Here is a 20,129-nt window from a genome sequence, read left to right on the forward strand (position 1 = left end):
CAGGTGAGGGTGGTACCCTGGGGGGGAATTATTTTTTTGAGGCCTTCCATAAATGCTTTGATGGCAGGTACCCTGAATAGCGACAAGTGTTGTCTATTTCGTAAGTAGGCTGCTATGGCAGCGAGGTGGAACCTAATAGATGTGTATGCTAAGTTACACCTTTGGAGATGTAGTAGATAACCTATGATGTGTTGAATAGACACAGCTAGAGGACTGATGGTGTTATTGTGACAATATATGATGAATCGTTTTTACTTGGCTGCATAGCAGGCTCTAGTGGTGGGGCGTCTAGCTTCCTCGATAATGTTCATACAGTCAGGGGAAGGTTAAGGTAACCGAAGTCGAAGACCTCAGGAGCCAGATCGCTAGGTTGAGCTGTGCTGGGTCCAGGTGTCTGATCTCTCCACGGTTCTGGGTTAAGAGGCGTGGGGAGAGGTGTAGTTTTTGGTGCGGGACTTGAGATAGTTCCAGTAATGTGGTGTTGGAGCAACTAGGATGAGAGTGAGTGAGTGTTGCTGTAGTTTGCGTACCACCAGTGGAGTGAGTGGGAGAGGCAGAAAAGCGTACGCTAATCTGCCTGACCAATTCATCCATATCGCCTTTCCTTTGGAGAATGGGTGTGGATACATGGCGGCGAAGCTTGGGCATTTGGCGTTTTCGTGTGCGGCGAAGAGATCTATCTCTGGTTGCCCCCACATGTGGAAAAATGGTTGAAGAACTTGCGGATGAAGTTCCAACTCGTGAATCTGTTGCGTTTGACGACTTAACAGATCGGCTATGCTGTTCTGGACTCCTCATGTTGGGCTAGGAGAAAAATGTGCGGAGGAATAGCCCATCTCCATATGCTTTGCGCTAGTTGAGAGAGCTGTAGGGAGTGTGTTCCCTCCCTGTTTTTGTATGTAGTACATGGCTGTCATGTTGTCGGTGCGGACTAGGACAGCTTTGCCGGATATTTGTTTCTGGAATGCCTTCAGGGCTAGGAAGATGGCTAGTAACTCCGGGTGATTGATGTGGAGTAACTTTTGTTGAGGGGTCCACCTGCCCTGCATAGTGTGATGTAACAGATTAGCTCCCCAGCCGGAGAGCGATGCGTCCACTGTTAGCACAACCTGTGGAACCGGCTCGATGAACAGTCGCCCTTTGGAAAGGTTTATGGTGTTCCACCACTGCAGAGAGTGGTGTGTGCGATCGTCCACCAACACCTGATCTGTTAGCTGACCTTGAGCCTAGTTCCACTGACGTGCGAGACATTGCTGCAGGGGACGCATCTGGAGTCTTGCGTGAGGTACTATGAATATGCAAGAGGCCATCATCCCTATCAATTGCATGAACGCTCGAGCTGGAAGAGAGTGTTGCGGCTGAAATTTTGATATGAGGCTTTGTATGCTTGCTATCCTGGCTGGGTTGGGATATGTAAATGCTTTTGAGGCGTTTATTGCGGCACCGAGGTACTGTTGTATGTGGGACGGTTGTAGGTGAGATTTTGCGTGGTTTATCATAAACCCTAAGTCGTGGAGTAGTTGAATTGTGGCGTGAGTGTGATGTACACACTGATGATATGAGCAGGCTTTTATTAGCCAGTCGTCTAGGTAGGGGAAGACATGAATCTGTTGTCTTTGCAGGTGAGCTGCAACTACTGCTAGACACTTGGGAGAACCGTGAATTGGTAGTGCTGACTGTCCACTACAAACCGGAGATATTTCCTGTGAGAGGTGTGAATGGGAATATGAAAGTAGGAGTCCTTGAGATCTAAAGTGGCAAGGAAATCGCCCTGTGTGAGAAGAGGAAGGACTTGTTGAAGGGTGACCATGTGAAAGCGGTCTGATTGTATGTACAGGTTTAGGGGTCTGAGGTCCAGGATGGGTCTCAGAGAGCCGTCCTTCTTTGGAATGAGGAAATACAGGGAATAAACCCCTGTGTTTTGCTGATACAGGGTAACTGGTTCAATTGCATGTTTTTGTAGAAGGGAGATTACCTCCTGCTTTAATAGTGCTAAATGTTCTGTTGACATCGGACGTTGTCTGGGTGGTATGTTTGGGGGGTAGAGGTGAGTTTCAGACAATAACTTGATTGAACTATTTGTCTCACCCACCTTTCGGTAGTGATGTTGTTCCAGACAGGTAGGAACTGTAGTAATCTTCCCCCTACCGGAGTGGGATGTTCCGGGGGGAGTGGAGGGAAGTCATTGGGTAGGGGTGGAGGCGGATCGACTGTTGTTGGTTTTGCCTCTACCTTTGTTATTGTTGCCTCTATAGCCTCCTCTTTGGTAACCTTTGGTGAATGTGGTTTGGGCGGGAGCCTTATAAGATGTGGAGGGGTTGTCAGAGGAATAGCCTCTGGAGGTGCCTCTGTAAGAGGAGCGACGAAAAGAACGTCTGGGAGCTTGCAATTGCAAAGCTCCCACTGATTTGGCTATGTCAGTGTCTTTCTTCATCTTTTCGAGCTAGGAATCCACAGCAGGACCAAAAAGGTGTTTTTGGTCAAATGGCTGGTTAAGGATGGAAGTTTGCACCTCTGGCTTAAACCCTGAAATGCCTAGCCATGCATGCCTACGTAACAGGACACTTGTGTTGATGGCTCTTGAGGCGGTGTCTGCGATATCTAGATATCTGAAGGTGTTGGTGATGAGCTTACCCTCCTGTATGAGGTCATTGGCCCTATTTTTATACCTGTCAGGGAGGTGTTGCAACAGGGTTTCTAATTCATCATAGTGTGCCCTATCGTATCTGGCCAACAGTGCCCGAGTGTTAGCTATGCGCCATATATTAGCTGCTTGTGACGCTGTACGCTTGCCAGAGGCATCTAAGAGCTTTGATTCTTTGTCGGGTGGTGGTGCGTCCCCCGATGTTTGTGAATTGGCCCTTTTTCTGGCAGTGGAGACCACTAGGGAATCCAATGGTATTTCTCTCCTGATATATATAGGGTCTGCTGGGGCAGATTTATACTTTCTCAATCCTGGGGTTAATAACCCTAGCCCTAACAGGGTCTTTGAACACCTCTGGGGCGTGTCTAATGACTCCTTTTAACATAGTAAGAACAGAAGTGGACTTTTGGGCTGTATCAAATGTGTCCATTAAGAAATCTTCCTCCACAGGGTCGGTGTGTAAATCCACCCCGTGGTATCGTGAAGCCCCATGAATGAGTTGGTTGAAACCCATGGTGTCCTCTGGAGGGAAAGTTCTAGAGGGATAGATGTCCTCTTGTGGTATATTGGGTACGTCTGGTGTATTATAATCGTCCCATGGGTCTGGGGTTGAAGGCGGACTAGAATCTGGATCATCGTCTGCACCCCCCCCCCCCCCCCCCCTTCATCTGAGGTAGAATCATCTGCTGGTGGAGGAGATGAGGGTGGAGAAGGGGAATGATGTAGAGGGGGAGGCAAAGGAGGAGGTGGTGAAGGGACTCAGAGGAGATGTAGCAATGTCTCTTCTTGATGGACCCTGTAGAGGCATGTGCATTGGTCTCTTTTTAGGGCTTATAGTGAGTTGCCCTGTTTTAGGGTCCTTAAGTGTTTTTTTGCAGTGGATCTGGTTAAAAAAGTTCTTCTGTTTCGGCCGATTTTTTCTGTGCCGAAGGCTTAGGTGGCACCGACTCGAGAGCGGATCTGTGCTCTTTAGGCTTGAGAGCGTGAGGTTTTTTAGTCTCTGAGGGGGCCTTCGGGACCGGTTGTTGTTTCGGTTCCGAGGGTTTTTTCGGTGCCGAACTTGGTTACGATGGCTTTTTCGGAGCCGATGGCTGGGTATTAGTATGTTTCGTGTCGATGTGATAGTCGGCGCAGTGGAGGAAGAGGGTTTCTTTTTCGGTGCCGGGGTCTTGGTGTCGGCTCCGACAGCAGGCTGACTCGATCCAGAGTGGCCTGAAGGCTTAGTTGTAGACTCTTTGCTGGGCCTGGAGGCTGGGCGTGAGAAGTAGTGTCCCGGTGAGCACGTAGGCCTCAAGGAGAAGGTGTCACTGAAGCCTTTTTGGGGGTTTTAGGGAGGGGGTCGACGTCAGTACTTACGACCCGCTGCCCAGAAGTGATGTCTTCGACGTCGGAGTCATCTTTGGAGTCATTGCAGAGGTGTTGTTTGGCTCGTTACTTATCTGGTACATCGACGTCCTCGTGGAAAATGTCGTCATGAATGGATGTCGACGAGCGAGCCATGGTTCGTCAAGCTTGACGGTCCCGAATAGTCTTTTTGGAGTGGAGTCTCTGGCCTCGTGCTCCGGTGAAAGACACAGGTTACACACCTCATGTAGATCTGTGTGTGGAAACTTCAATCCACACTGAGGACACTTTTTAAATGGAGTCCTTTCCATGAGCCACGTGCTGTAGCCTAGGTAGGCCCGAAGGCCTTCGTCGACTACCAGAACCGAAGACTTCGAAGTTGAAGATGCGCGTCGATTAGGAATTGCATTTGAAAACAATACCGGAGAAAGGTGAAGGGTTGCGCGTCGGAAGTTGTAATGTTCACGGTACCAAACCGGAGCGCGAGAAACACATCCGAGCCAGATGGCAGATAAAAACAATCTGAAGATGGAGCCTATGCCCATGCGCACTCTCGTCCAAAGGAGGAGTCACCTATCTCGTGACTTCCAAAGACTTTTCCAAGACAAAAACAAGTGCAAACATCCGGGCCCAAAACCAGATGGCGATCTATGCATAGTGTGTGATCTGCAGCTCATATGCCTCGAACATATATTTTAGGAAAACAAAAGAAATTATATACATACATGTATGTATAACTATCATTTTATCCATATACAAGTAGATCAATACGTCAATACCATAAGATGAGGAGTGTATGCTTATGGCTTTACTTTCTTATAATAACACGTCACAATGTGTAAATATGATTATAGAAATAACTATCATTATATTAATATATATGTATATCAATACATCAATAACATACGATGAGTGTTTGCTTATGGGTTTCCTTGTTTCCTTTCCTATAACAACACATCTGTCACAAAGCGTAAATATGATTATAGCAATTGTATCTATAAGTGCTTCACTACTGAAGTATTGGGGGACACATATTTATATTAAAGAAACACCTTAATCTACAACAAAAATAGAAAGCCTGAGTTTGTAAATATGTATTCATGCATGTACATATGGGACTACACCCAGTACAATTTTCACCAACATATTTTCCATTCACTCCAGTGAAGGAAAGAAAAAAAAAAAAAAAAAAAAAGAAGAAGAACTAACCTTCCTAAACCTCATTGAATTACCATTGTATAACTAATCCTATTCCTCTTCCCAAATATCCCCTACCTAACTCATCCTAAATCTTTTTTATGACTATGTTCTCCCAAACAATCCTTCATAAATTCTTCCCTCCTCATCCTATTCATCCAATTAACAGACTCGTATGTCTACCACTCCCACTGACAGTTTATATTTTTCCTACTAATACACCTTTGGGTTCCGGAGTAGCATGCTACTCGCCGAAAAGAACTTCAACATCTTGTGAGGGGTAGTAAACTCTATATAAATACAATTAAAATGAAAAATTTTCTCAATATCTACAAATTAATGGATGTGTGGGTTTTCAGCAACTTTTCCATGACCCACTCATTAGAGATCTATTCATATCAAGTGTAGGAATAAATCCAGATCCTAAGTGGGAATTAGCAAGGATTTTGCCTGGGTGTAAAAGATGTTTCTTCCTGGCAAAATTGCTTTTCTAGCAGTATGGGGAAAAACAAAGAGGAAAAAAATAACAGGACAAACACAAAACCATTTTTGCATAGGCTGGTCATAAGAAAACAGGAGAATTCCCTACATTTTTCAGGAGTACACTTGAACAGCTGTGTGAATCCCAGAATATTTAAAGTATACACCTAAATAAAGCTATACAATTATATGTTCCGATTTTCAAATTTCTGTGAATAGAGCCCACTGCTTTCCTGTTTGACATTTTTCTTGTTGTCTCATTTGTTCTCATATCCTTGTTCATTCTTCCTGCACTCTCAATCTTCTGTATTTCCACTCATTCTTTCTCATCCTCTTCCTTCATGACCCAATTTATTAATTTCCTCTTTCCCTGCCTTCTCACCATGTTGTGCTTCCTTTATTTTCCTTACTCTTTCTTCTTCCCTTTTTTAGGTCTCACCTACGCAGCACGCATGCGCTGCATAGGAGGGCCTTTAGCCGTCGCTCTGCTCATTTTCAAGCACACACTTGTGCTTGTGGCGGCATCCACCTTGCGTGATCGAGCAGGGGCGCGCCACAAGCACGAGTGCAGTGCTTGTAAATGAGCAGACTGCTCTCCCAAGCACGCGCCTCTCTCCTCGTCCACACATTTTTGCTTGCGCTTCTTGTTCTTACTGTAGATGCAAACACGGCTTTTGCTGGATCTGTGAGGTGCTTTGAAATTATTTCATTCTAAGTGGGCCTATTTCCTACCTTTTCTTTCCCAAACAAGGTCATGCATTGTTATTATTTTTCATATCAAATGAGGACCGCAACATAGGAGCTCCTGATGAAGTCTGATTTTCGCTTTCTTTCTGCCACTCGCTCTCTCTCTACCCCTCTTGCTCTTTCTTTCTATTTCCGACTCTTGCCTTCTCCTTCTGTTTTTTGTCACTTTTCGATTTTGCTGTCTCAATCTCTGTGACTCTCTTGTTCCCTTAACTCCCTCTCACTTTTTGATTATCTGCTACTATTCCTTTCTGTCTTCTCCAGTGCCCTCTTTCACTTTATTTCTCTCTTACTCCTTCTTTGTGTCTCTGTCTCTCTGGCAGTTTCTGTCTTCTATCCTTTCTCTCTGTTGCACATTCTCTCTGTTTACAGTTCCCCTCACCTGTCTTGCTTCCTCGGTTACTACTCCTCTGTCGTAGTCCTCTCTGTGTCTCTACTTCTCCGTTCCTTACTCAGTCTCTCCTCCTCTCAGCCTGTCTGCACTTCACTCACTCGCTCACTATTTGCTTCTTCATCTGTCACAGGCTCCGTTCTCTCCATTATTGCATATATTTCCTGCCTCTTTCTCTTCGCCCCTCCCCCCTCTTTCACTGCACGGCGTCTCCTCTACCTCATCCTCGGGGGCTTTGCTATGCAAATGACGAGGACTGAAATTGATGATTCCCAACTGCTCCGTTCCGGGCTCCTCCGCGCTGATGGGAGATAAGAAAGAAACTGACAAGACACACTGATTGCCCTCAGTGCTTGTAACGCTCTTGCTAACAAGGCTTGATATTGTTAAAAATCCTCATTGTTATCAGGGTGGCAGTTTGCATTATGCAGGCCTTGCAAATTTCTGATTTGAATATTAACCCTTTCAGCACGGTAAAAAATCAATGGCCATCAAAAAAGCTTAGAGGGGAGCCAGCCAGCAAAAGATGTCCCCATTAGAGTGGGGAGGCATGTATTATGAGTGCGCAGCTTTTTACGGTCATTTAACAAAGAATCCACAATCTTTAGTTTGTAAATTATTAAAAAATATATCCCAATAAATAAAAAAAGGACCTGAACGAAACAAGGCAATAAAAAAAGTTGACAGGAGGAAGAAAAGGGGGAGGGGCGGGATATTATCTCAAGAGGTTTGGGCTTGTACAGCCAGCTAATGAATGGTTAACTCCGCAAGTACTGTAATGAAATAGTTCCTCCCACCCAATCAATCATTTTTTCAAGTTGTCTGCACATCCAGATTTTCATTCCTGCATAAGGTAGGTTTAAAAGGCTGGGTATTTTTATGCACATCGCACTTACTGTTCCCTCTTTTTTTTACCACCTAGTTAGTCGCTGATAGAGGTTCTTCTGTTATTATGCAACAGAACTTAAAAATAACAGAGGTATGTTATCCAGTTGCATTACATACCCCTACCACATTCCTTTCAGTACTCAAAATGTCTTGAAGCAACTTTGCATAGATTTTGGCACTATGTCAAAATAATATATGTATATGTTTTAAAAAACAAAAATAAGAGGCATTGTCATTTACAATGCCAATAGCTTACAATTGCGTAAATGCGAGACCTAATGCATTGCAAATGCTTGTTCTTATAGCCTTCCATTTTAATGCGGTTTCTTTCTTCTTGACTTTTCTTTCTCCTCACACCTTCCTTCTGTGCTTTCGCCTCAACTGCATTTCTTACTTCCATCTTGTCTCCCACACATTCCCATACCTACTCAACACCTTCATATCTCTCTCTCTCCCTTCAATTCCCTTTTCTTTTCTATTCCTTCTCTCAATCAATCAAGAGTTACAAAAGGCGGCAAATCACCCAATAGGGTATCCAGGTGCTTGCATGCCATGTAGGTTTATTTGAACAGCCAGGTCTTGAGGGCTAGTTGGAATTCCAGAACTGAGGTGATGGTCCAGAAGTGCGTGGGGAGAATGTTCCAGGTCTTATCTGCCACTCACCTACTTTTGCCTCTTAATTTTATAGAGAAGGAAAGAAAATGCTTAGTTTGACTCCATGTCTGAATTGCTCTTGTAGGCCCACATAACACACAGCAAACCCACTCCTGCAACCAGCTATTTTTGGAGCTAGATAATTAAAAGAAATGTCCGATATATCATCTTAGATAGAGACATCTTTTTAAAAGGACCAAAGAGCAAATTAACCACTTCATTTTGAACGACCAGCAGCCTCTGAAACTGGAAAGCATGTGCATCTATTAATGACATCTAGTTTATATTTTATAAGATACTTCACCAACATGTTGCTGTGCAGGTGGAAATGGCAAAACTCTGTGCAAAGACCACCAATCTGAACATCCCAAATAATACAGTCACTCTCTATGCAGCCTTCCCACACCACTGTTGGCCTTGACAAATTGGTGCTGAGGACTCTGGGTGACTTCCTGCCAAAGGTTGAATTCACCTTTGAATTGGTAAAATCATTGGCAATAGTTTTCACTCCGCCACACCCTTCAAAAGCAGAGATGCTGCATCAGATTGACGCTAAGAGAGCTTTGAATATTTACATTGACCATACAATAGACCACCGCGAGCATGATCAGTCTTTGCAAGGTTCATAAGGATCAAGAAAGGCAAGGTGATGCAAAAAAAGACTGTTGAGGTTGATAGTTGTCTGCATTAAAATCTGCTAAGTGGTGGCTAACAAGGAAATCCCAAAAGGTCTAATTCCACCAGCGTCAAAGCTGATACAACGACATTGGCAAGGGTAACCGACCCTTAGCATCTACCAGTCTGTAAGGTGGGCACCTTTCCCACACACATTCATCAAACAATACTGCCTTAAAAGTCCAGTCTGCCAGGAGGATCTTTTTTCCTGCTCAGTCCTGAAAAGTACCTCATCTGAGTCCACTCCACAAACTCTCCATCTGTGGCAGGTACTGCTGTGGTATCTACTCCAAAGGTGAGTTATCCCCAGTGAGGAAGAATCCACTAGAAGAACAAGTTACCTACATTTGCTAAAACTTTTTTCTGGTACTCTATTTAACTGCAAATTCCTCACTTCTCTTCCATTACCCCATTCTGTGGAGTGGACTCCTGAACACAATAACATTCTAAGTTATATTTTGGCACCTTTTGGTCTGCAACTTGTTCTAAGTGAACTGCATCAGAGGGCACGGAAGGAGAAAGAGTAAGAAACTGACACCCTTGCACAGGGTTGGTACCTACATGTGGTTACACTCAGACACTTGTAGGTCAGTATGAAATCACCGTCGAGCCATGTCACAACCAGAGGATGGATTATACTTAAACTTTCTTTACTTTTCTCACTGCAGCCATAAGAAAAAACTACATCTCCAATCTAAAGACACGACACGTGACCAATTTATCTATTAGTAATGTTTATAAGAGTATACAGCACAGTATCATCCTCCACTAGTCCTCTTTCTTTGCTACTCATGGCAGCTCCAGATAAGTACCTTTCTTCAATGTCATTATTGATAGCATATTGCAAACTATCACAGTATAGTGCAGGCATTTGTTTGCATTCTAGAAGGATTTCTTGAATCTGTCTTTTATTCCTCACAGTCGCTCACTCTGGTCAATCAAGGGACCCTGAGTTAGCGCTCGGGGAGGATTGGTGAGGTACACGTGGCCCTGTCAAGAGCAGTCAGCGCAGCTTCTCATCTCTACCGCCCCGCTTCAGGATCGCATTCCTACTGCGACTATGGGTAGAGGCAGGGGTGCAGAGAGCATCTATTTTAGTTTTGAGTGCAGCTCCGTGAGTGTCAGGAGCGGTTGTGATTGTTGTTAGTTGATTGCTTCTAACTAGTGAGTCACATATGTAATTTAGATTTCGCCAACGTGCTCATTTTCAAAGCGACTGGTCATTGACCGCTCTCTCCCATTGCAGGCCTAGTATTAGTTTATACCCCTTTATATCTACTTGGGGCATAGGATGTCAGATGATCATATGTATGGGTGACAGGAGGAGGTGGGGCAGCTCGAAGAGTTATTGAACCCAGGTTGGTTGAAATGACTGACCAGGCAGTCTCTAAATCAGTTGAAAATGCAATGGCCATTACCGTACAAAAGCTACAGACAGCTCCAGCCAAGAACACCAAGGGTCCCATGGGCACTCTGACTCAGACACCATTCAGGTGAGACCTTCATAGGGGCCCAGGTTACAATACGTCTAAAGCACTGGTGGAGTCATCTGGGAAGTTGTGCCATTTACTGCAAACTACCCAGGAGGACCTTTCCCAAGTGGGAGCGGGACCCAGTGGCCCTTTTCACCAGAAAACACCACTTCGGGAGCCCCATGGTCAGATCATAATCAGGTCTAAGACCATGGCAATTCTGACTCCAACTCCTAAGATTCGGACAAGATGTCCAAATATTCGAGGGATTGTTTTCCCTCGAGGTCTCTGAAAAGAAGTTGAAGACCGTGGCTGTCGTAAACCCCAATGACCGGGATCAAAGTAAAAACCTTATTAATCCCAAGGATATGCAGCACCTCACTCATCGGAATAGGAGCCATCCTCCAATGTGCATATGACCTTAACCAACGCCTAAGACAGCGCTTGGACGAAGAGGTGCGCAAAAAATTACGGGTAGAATGCCCGAGACCCTCCATTGAAAGGAAGGTAGTGGCCACTTCTGAACTTTGATGCCACCATGGTCACATTCATGGGCATGCTAATTAAAGACCCAAAAGGGGTTTAGCGGAGCACGCCAAACTTACAAGAGACACAATTGACGCTGAAATACTCACAGGTTGGGCCTAAAGGGTAGTTTGTCATTTAGAAAACGCCAACTGTGCGCTTCCCACTGAACAGAGATGCTCCCTCCTCCTTGGTTTGGACCCTAAACTTGGGGAGTTAGTCTTCACAGAGGTAGGTATTGAGGCAAAAGATTAGTGTAGGAAGCTGGGTTTCTTGCAGTAATCCGCCCCCCCCACACCTTTTGCCAGATTTCTGAAGCACTTTGACTTGATGTGCCCTGGGTCCCTGCCCAGGGCCTCTGTTCTTTCTTAAAACGGTAGCTTTGTACTCCACCCCCCCCCCCCCAGTTGGCACCTCTCTGACCACATTTAAGTCCCTTGTAAAAGGTACCATGGGTACCAAGGGCCCTGTGACCAGGAGAGGCCTATAAGAGCTACAGCACATATTGGGCCACCTTAAGAGGTCCTGTACCTTAACGCACACACACTGCCATTGCAGGATGCGTCTTTTGGTGCAGAGAAAAGTGAAGAGTTGGCATGGCACACAAACCTGTGTGCCATGCCTACAATCCACTGCTTATGGCATAGGTCAGCCACCCCTCTAGCTGGGGGCACTGTGCCACTGGTGAGGGTACAGGTGAAGGAGCTTTATACCCCTACAGTTTCTAAGTCCATTCTTAAACATTGTAAGTTGAGTAAAGCCATAAAGAATATATAGTCTGGGAGTTTGTCATTACCAACTCCAGAGCACCATAATGGCTTTACTGAATTCTAGGAAGTTTGATATCAAACTTCTCAGCATAATAAACCCTCACTTATGCCAGTGTGGGATTTATTATACAATGCAATCTTAGAAATACCCTCTGGTGGGTTCCATGACTGGTAAACAGCAGCCTGCCACCACAAGACATGTTTCTGGACCCCTGGGGTGGGAGCCTTCGCTCCCTGAGCCAAGAAACTAAGCCTTTCCTGGGCGGAGGTGGCCACACCTCCCACAGCCCAGGAAGAGCCATCTGTAGCAGAGGAGCTTCAAATGCCTTGCCGCCTTTGTAACGCGACCCCAGCCTCTCCTGCTATCAGGAGCATGCCCCCTTCCTGCCTCCCCTCCTTTTCGGTGGGGAAGTCAGGCAGGAACAATTAGAACAGCCCAGAAGGTGTGCCCACCTATGTCAACCCCACCCCCTCAGGTGGGGGAGGAGAGGTGAAGCCCACTCTTCAGTGCCCGCCATCTTGCAGATGGCAGGCACTCTCCAATCAGGATTCACGTGGGGTGAGCACACCAGGGGTGCTGTTGCTCTCGAGACCCCTATAACGCCCCCTAAATACAGTATTTAGGGGGAAGCCCGGAACCAAGAAGACAGATTCTCACAACCTACGAAGGACGAAAGACTATGCCCAGCAGAGGAGACTGCAGAGAAAAACTGACTTGGCCCCAGCCCTAACGACCCGCCTGCAGTTTCCAGAGATTTTGTGCCAAAAGTCGACCTTTCATGCAGCCAGCGACCTCCAAGACCCCTGGGAGCACTCACTGCCTTCAACAAAGACCGGATCTCCTGTGAACAGAAGCTCTGTTCAAAAGAAACACCAAAGAAGACTCAAAGCCTGCTGAGGACAAAGAAACGGGACACATGGAACCATCACTGCACCCGATGCCTACGGCCCAAGTCCGAGTGGCCCACCGGTCCCAGCGAGGTTCTGCAGCACTCCAGAGTCCGAGTCCACCATGGGTTGACCTCTCCAGGACTACCAGATGTCACCTGCAGCCTCTGCATGGAGAACTCACCTACCCGCCCCAGAGAAGAGAACCCAAAGTGCACCTACATCCCCGAGCCCTCCAACTTACCTGCCCAGCTGTTGGTTCCTCCCGGAAAATATTGTGGACCAAGCCTGCAGCCAAAATCCAAAACCACAACTCTCATTGAAAACAACAAGGCACCTGTCGCCAAATCATCACTCTGCACCCAGCCGCCCCTGTGGGTGCACTTTGTGTGCCAACTCTGATCCCCTTTGCCCTGAGCTTAAATCCGGGAGATTTGTTCCCACAACCTTGTGGCCTACTCGTAAGCAGCCATCAACCGGGGGCCCCCTGTCCCCCATTAGATAACATTGGGCCTCAGGAATCTGCACCCAGCCGCCCTAGTGCCGCTGAGGGTGCTTGGAGAGTGCATCCTTTATCCTGGGGGAACCCTGGTTCTAACCCCAGAAAACTAACTCCCAAACCTAAGTTCTTACCATTACGTCTATAACATTGTTTTCTCCCATAGGACTGCATTGAACTGCTTTCTTGTGAAAATTGTTCCAAGTGTGGAGTTGGTTTGTATGGAACACTAAGAAACTGCAAATGTACAAACACTGATTTACTTACCTTTTCTCTGAGAAATGTCCCAGTGTGATATCTAGGCACATCACACTGAGTAGAAAAAGTAATCTGAAATGTAACGTACAAAGTAATATAAAAAGTAAATGAAAAGTAATTCCAATTGTTTTATGAACAAGTGACGTATCTGTGACCATTCCAATTGCATTCAACTGCATTATTGATTGCATCTTTAAAAAACATTTTGATGATTTTTGGTGAAGTGCTTTTCCATCAACAAATTAAAAACTTCCAAACACATTTTTCCTCATCAGATGTCTCTATAACCAACAAGAACAAAGGTCTACATGTGTACTGCTCGGAAAACTAACTTTATTTCGAGTTGCAAATTCTTCCAGCTCTTCCTCACAAGGCAACTGCAACAACCTTGCTGCTATTTTTGTTAGTTTTATGTTTTACACTAGGCTAGACACTGTCCCAGAATGTTTATACAAATTAATTATAAAAAGAATGAGTTTCATGGGGGATTCCTTTTTTTTTCTTCTCTCTTTCTTTCAAATCTGTTTATTGAAAAGGAATTTTCCAAAGAACAATAGTCATCACAAATAGTATACAAACGGTTTTATCTTACAGCATTGATATTTCACTACAATGGCAGAGGAAGTGGAGATAGGGATTAAGCAGGTACCTTTGTGGAAGAAGCCTACAATATACAGTAGATATGACATATAAAGACTTTGGGTGAGAAGGGCCATGACATGTAGCTAGGCAGAGGGCACAGCTGTAGACCAGTGTGGGAAATTGAATGTTCGCGGGAGGTAATGCGAGACTGCTGATGAACACCAAATATGAAGGGCAAATGAGTAAACCAGGTATTCAAGGGAGGGAGGATAGTGACTCGGGGTAACGGTCAGGGGGGAATGCCCAGAGTGTAGCTGGGGGAGTCAGGTGAGGTGTTTAGGAAGAAGGAGAGGCCCCATCTGAGTTATGAACCGAGGGGGGCAGTTGGGGAGCTCCTCAAGTTTAAGGCAAGAGAGAGTCTTCAAAAAGCTGCAGAGCCCGTAGCCGGGGGGTGGGGGCAAAGTGAGAATTCTCTATTCGAGTAAAATGTTGGATAAGCGGCTGCCAGGTACGGGTGAACTTAGAGTCTCTGTGATTAAGGTGGGCAGTTATCAAACTGTATTTAAACTGCATTATTCTTACAAAGTGTTATCATACTTACCTGTACCAGGCCTGGTTCTAGAAAATAAAATATAACAATTATATTTGTATACAAAACAATTGGTCTGAGTTCAGTCTTTTTGTGTGCGACATCATTTGTTGCCTGAGTGTTTACAATAAATTCTTAACACTACCCTCTGATGAAGCCTTACTGCTCATCCACACTACCAGAGATAGTAAGGTATTAACTACTTTTACCTCTGCATACCTTTGGGGATCCACTGGACTCTGTGCACACTATACCTTACTTTGGTATAGTATATACAGAGCCAGCTTCCTACAGTCAGTTATTTTGCAATGCTTTCGTCAAAGATTTGGCAACATAGGGCCCTAGATAAGGCGCAAGCCTCACTTAAAAAAGTGTTTAACACTAGGGTTTTTAGATGGGCTGGATGAGGATGGGGCAGTTCGTCCGGTCGTTTTTTTACATAAGTGTTCCCTTGGAAACAAGGCCCCAAAGTTTCAATTGCGATGACCAGAGAGGACATACCCCCTTCTCCCTTCCAAGAACAAGTTAGCAGAGGACCCACCTGCAGAGGTGGTGGCAGAGGAAACAGCAACTGCACAGGTGAGGACCAGGCTTTCTTCCCCATCAAGGCAGGGAGCAGAACAGCAGTGTGTCAAAACAAAACGGGAGGTCTCCTCAGATGCATGGGTCCTTCAGATAGTACAAAGGTTATGTATAGAGTTTTGGATTACCAAAAGACAGCACAGCAGATAGTTTTCCCTTTCCTTTTCCGAGGAGGTTACTATCCCTAATAGATTTTGGAGATACAAAATTTTAGAAAATAAAGGGGCCATAGAGTGATCCTTCTCCACCCAAGGTGATATTGAGCAATATGTTTCTTGTAAACAAGGAGGACAAAGGGGTGCGTCCAATCTGCGGGAATTCAGAAATTGGTTGGTGTATTGTCACTTCAAGATGAAGGGCATCCATCTTTTGAGAAACCTCCTCAAAAAAGGGGACTGGCTAGCCAGACTAGATTTGAAAGATGTGTATCTGGCGATATCGATTTTATCCCCATTTAAGATTTCTTCAGCTTCTCTGGAAATTCCAAACATGAGAGTTCAGGGTCTTTCTCTTTGGCTTGTTGTTCGCCCGATGGTGCGTCTGGAAGCTCCTCAAGCCAGCGGTAGCCTGGTTGAGGTCACAGGCCTGCAGGTTTCTAATTTACTTGGAAGAAATGATTTTCATGGCCCAAGACAAGATATAATCTCATGTATGAAGCCCAGATGGCAGTGCAGCTTTTGGAAGACCTTGGTTTCATTATCAACACCTCCAAATCGGATAGGATACCAAAGCACAGGAAGGATTTCCGTGGCTTCACCACCAATGCACAAGTAGAGACCCTGAACTACCCATAGCCGAGATCGAGAGGGAGTTGATGGACTTTATAGTGTCCGATTGCATCTCTCTCCTCAAACTGGCAATATATAGTAGGACAATTATCTTCCCCGATACATGCTCTCTTCCCTGGACTGTTGTACTACAGGGCACTACAACGGTTAAAGCGCTAGCACCCTCAAATGGAAATATCTTACTCTGAGGAGATGGCCTTGATGGTGGAGGCGAGACCAGCGATGACCTGGTGGCTTAATCACATGTAAGCATGGAACAGCCGGGTGATTTTTAGATCAACTCCGGACATAGTGATAGACTCAATCGGAAGCCAGCCGCCAGACCTTAGGTGCCAGATGTGGGGTAGTCTCGACAGGCGGAAGTTGGTCCCAGCAGGAGCTAAACCACCAGATGAACTGTTTGCATTGAAATTCAATACACCAGTTCTGCAGCTGGAGAACAGATCCAGAAGCCACTGCAGTGGATGCATTTCTCCAGGATTGGAGCGAGAAGTTGATTTATACTTTCCCTTCATACATCATGATTACAAGGGTGGCGACGTCAGCGAGCGGAGATAATCCTAGGTACGCCGTTATGGTGATCTCATACATTATTCCCTCTTCTCCTCAAGATGTTGAGTAACTGTCCTGTGGCCATTCCAACGTTTCAGGATATCTTACAGGGACTGGAAGGAGAAGTCTATCCAATGATCAAGTACGACCTGCTGTCCCTGATGGCAAGGAGAAAAGTAACCATGGTACAATGGGAGTCTTAATGCAGAAAGACGCAATCTAAATACTGGCTGAACATAAATGGAGACTCGCGCCGCCCCTCGATCACTTGAAGCTTCTGAGATCACATAGGCACCCATATAACAAACACATCAGAAGTGCAAAAGTGAACTTCTTCAGATATCAGCTGGATAATGCTAGAAACCAATCAAAAAAACTATACGAGCTGGTCAAACTAAAATTAAATAGACAATCCTACCCTTCCCCAACTGGATCAATTCTACAACCAAATTGCTAGGATTTGTTCTCCTTCTTAATGGAAAAGACAAAAAAAATTATACTGAAGGATAGCAATGGAGCACCTTCCTGACTCACCACATCTCAATCTCCCCCACACCGCGTATCGATGAGCCCTCACCTCTTTCTGGGCATTACCCCAAAAATAACTTGTGGTACTCCTTCAAATTCTATGAGGAAAATTACATTCCTAAAATTCTCCCAGCTCTGAAACCCTCTAACTACTTCAACGACCCCCTGCCATTGATTTTCTTCAATGAGTGCAAATTGTCAATACTCCCTATCTGGACCAAGATAGTAACTCTCTCATTACCTCAAGGCAGAGGACCATCCTTGAATGCCTTAAGTCTGGACAGGTTATTTCTATTTTGAAGAAACCCACCGCAGACCACGCAGACCTAAATAACTTGCGCCCAATCACTAACATTCCAACCCTGGCGAAGCTCCTGGAGAAGCGTGTTCACATCGAACTAGACAACCACATAGACAAATTCCAATCTGGCTTCCGACAGGGACATAACACTGAATCTACTTCAAAGCACATAGCAGATGATGTGCTAAAAATGTTACATCAAAATGAACCCTGCCTGCTAGTACTCCTTGACCTCTCGTCCGCTTTTGACACGGTTAAATATGACAGCCTCCTTGAATCACTGGAAAGTAGGATGGGGCTATCTGGGTCTGTCCTGAATTGGTCCACCTCTTTCCTCCTCAACAGATCACAACGATTCAAGGTCAATCAGTCCCTTTCCAATTCTTTACCTGTCCCACTGGGGTTCTCTCAGGGCTCAGTGCTCTCTCTCCCACCTTCTTTAACCTGTTCATGGAGCCACCAACTGAAATTCAGAGCCTAACATTCACAATCACATGTATGCTGACGACACCCAACTCTATTTGAAAATCTCCTCCCCTGAAGATGTCCGGTTTCGTAACACAACTCTTCAAAAAACTCTATGCTGGCTGACGCAACCACTTAAAACTATAAGCTCAAAAAATGTCATTTGTCCTAATCGCCCCAACCAAACAGTCCTCTGATATCGGAAATTGGATGAAGCAACTATCAGCTTTTAGCTGCCTTCCACACATCAGATTCCACAAGATCTTTAGGAATAACCCTTGACAAGAACTTAAACATCAGTAGCACATCAGTAAGGCCACTAAAGGAGCCAACTTCCAAATGAACATCCTAAGGAATTATAACCTTTCTTTCCCCTCAACGACTTCAAATCAATTGTTCAAGCCCTAGTGATTTCCAGGTTGGACAATGGAAGTAAAACCCTCTGTGTCATACCTAGATCATGTTGGCTCCTCTAAGGGCCTCACTTAACTCTGTTGCCAGGCTCATCACTGGATCCCAAATAAATAACCACATCACTCCGGATCTAAAGGCTCTAAACTGGCTCCCATATGAGGCGAGAATTGAGCTAAAAATCCCCTGCATTTCTCATAAAGCCCTACACTACAATAGCCCAAGCACAAAAACTGGAGTTGTCTGGCGGTTGTAGATCTTCAAGAAGTACTAGCACTGCTGCATCCTCAGAAATTCTGCAAAAATACTTAAACAAGCAATCCTTCTTGGGTTTTGTCCCGAGAATCTGGAACTCCCTTCCCCCTGAAATACGACTGATCCCATGAACCACAGCATTTAAAAAGGAAGTCAAACTGGTACTAATAAACACATTTTTACTTTTGACACTCATACTCTTCTAGTGGGCCTCATTTGGCCACTTCTGCTTTAACTATGTAAGTTATTGGCCTCCTATGAGAATATATGTGTATATATAGTGGGTGGTGTGGGCTCTGTGAAAACCTCCTGCCTAATTTTTGGTCCCTCCCATCATGTTTCTTCTCTCCATATTTTTTATCTGTCCTACTGTTTCTTTACTTGACCTCTTGTAAAGCACTCTGATACCCTCTTAGGATCAGATTTGTGCTATATAAAACTATAAATAAATAAAATAAACAAAGCATGTCTGGGCTTTTGGGATTGACTTCTGCATTTATAGCGCAAGTTTGTCATCAGGGACTCGTACAACTAGGCATGGTCTGCCTAGAGCAGTTGGTGTGTGGAATGACATTTGGATCCTGTGGGGTCTGACACTGTACATGTTTGAAATTTCTTTGCAGAATTGTGAGAGGCAGGTTAAGCATACTCAATACCTTCAGATCGGCTTCTCGACTGGACACATTCCAATTACAGGTAAGCCAGTAGGTTCACATTCTCCAATACCTAAACTGATGAAGGGCATCAGGCTGGCTAATCCCCCAAAACCCAAATACACGCAGACCTGGGATATGAACAAAGTGCTCTGTTTGTTTATGAGCTGGCCAGACATTTCCAGAAAGCAGCTCTCTGCCAAATTGACAATGCTGATGTGCCTTATATCATGCAAAAGGGTATCGGATGCCTATGTCGTGGATCTAACAGCTAGGTCATTAACTCCGGAACAAGTTTTGTTTACTATCTTCAATTGCACAAACACCCATATGTGTGGTCTGTGTTGTACCCTGAATTCCAGGGCTCATCCAAATTTGTGTTGTTTGTTCGCAAGAATATGAGAGTTTGTCTTGTGATTTGAGACCCCGAGAGGTAAGGCAGTTGTTCGCTGCAATTACTAAACTGAATCAGCCGGTCTCCTCATCCACCATGGCTAGATGGGTAGGATGAGTGATGTAAGAGGTTGGCACAGACCTTTCGATGTTTGGGGATCATTCGGCCAGGAGTATGATGTTTTCAAAAGTCTACATTTTAGGAGTCCGATTGAAAGATATCTTGCAAACAGCAGATTGGTCTACTGATTGCATGGTTAAGAGATTCTATTTCAAGCCTGTCTCTGATTGGCTTTCATGGTGGTATGCAAGCTTGGACAAGCATTATCGGTCCTTCAGTCCCGACATAGAATGAAAAGTGTCCTAGTTAGCGTGAAGGGAAATTTGAATTCTATTAGGGACACAGAAGCGAAGATTATCCCACACTATTATTTGCAGAACTCGCCCACTGCGGAGGAGGATCATGGTCTGCATCAACAGGAGTATTTTTTCTTACGTATCAGTCTTATAGGATTGTGTTACAATTTGGTTCAAACAGTTATGATTACCATCATTAGTAATGAAGACTAGTTGCAAGCAAGTATGGATGGAAGGTTCA

General features: G+C 45.0%; 1 protein-coding gene across 19 annotated transcripts in view; it reads right to left on the reverse strand.

The window, feature by feature from the left end:
- Positions 1-20,129, reverse strand: part of EIF4G3 (eukaryotic translation initiation factor 4 gamma 3) — a 1,568,346-nt gene that overhangs the window by 652,701 nt on the left and 895,516 nt on the right. The gene's annotated exons all lie outside the window — the stretch shown is intronic.

The sequence above is a fragment of the Triturus cristatus genome, chromosome 1_2 (genome assembly GCF_964204655.1).
Source record: "Triturus cristatus chromosome 1_2, aTriCri1.1, whole genome shotgun sequence".
Lineage (NCBI taxonomy): Eukaryota > Metazoa > Chordata > Amphibia > Caudata > Salamandridae > Triturus > Triturus cristatus.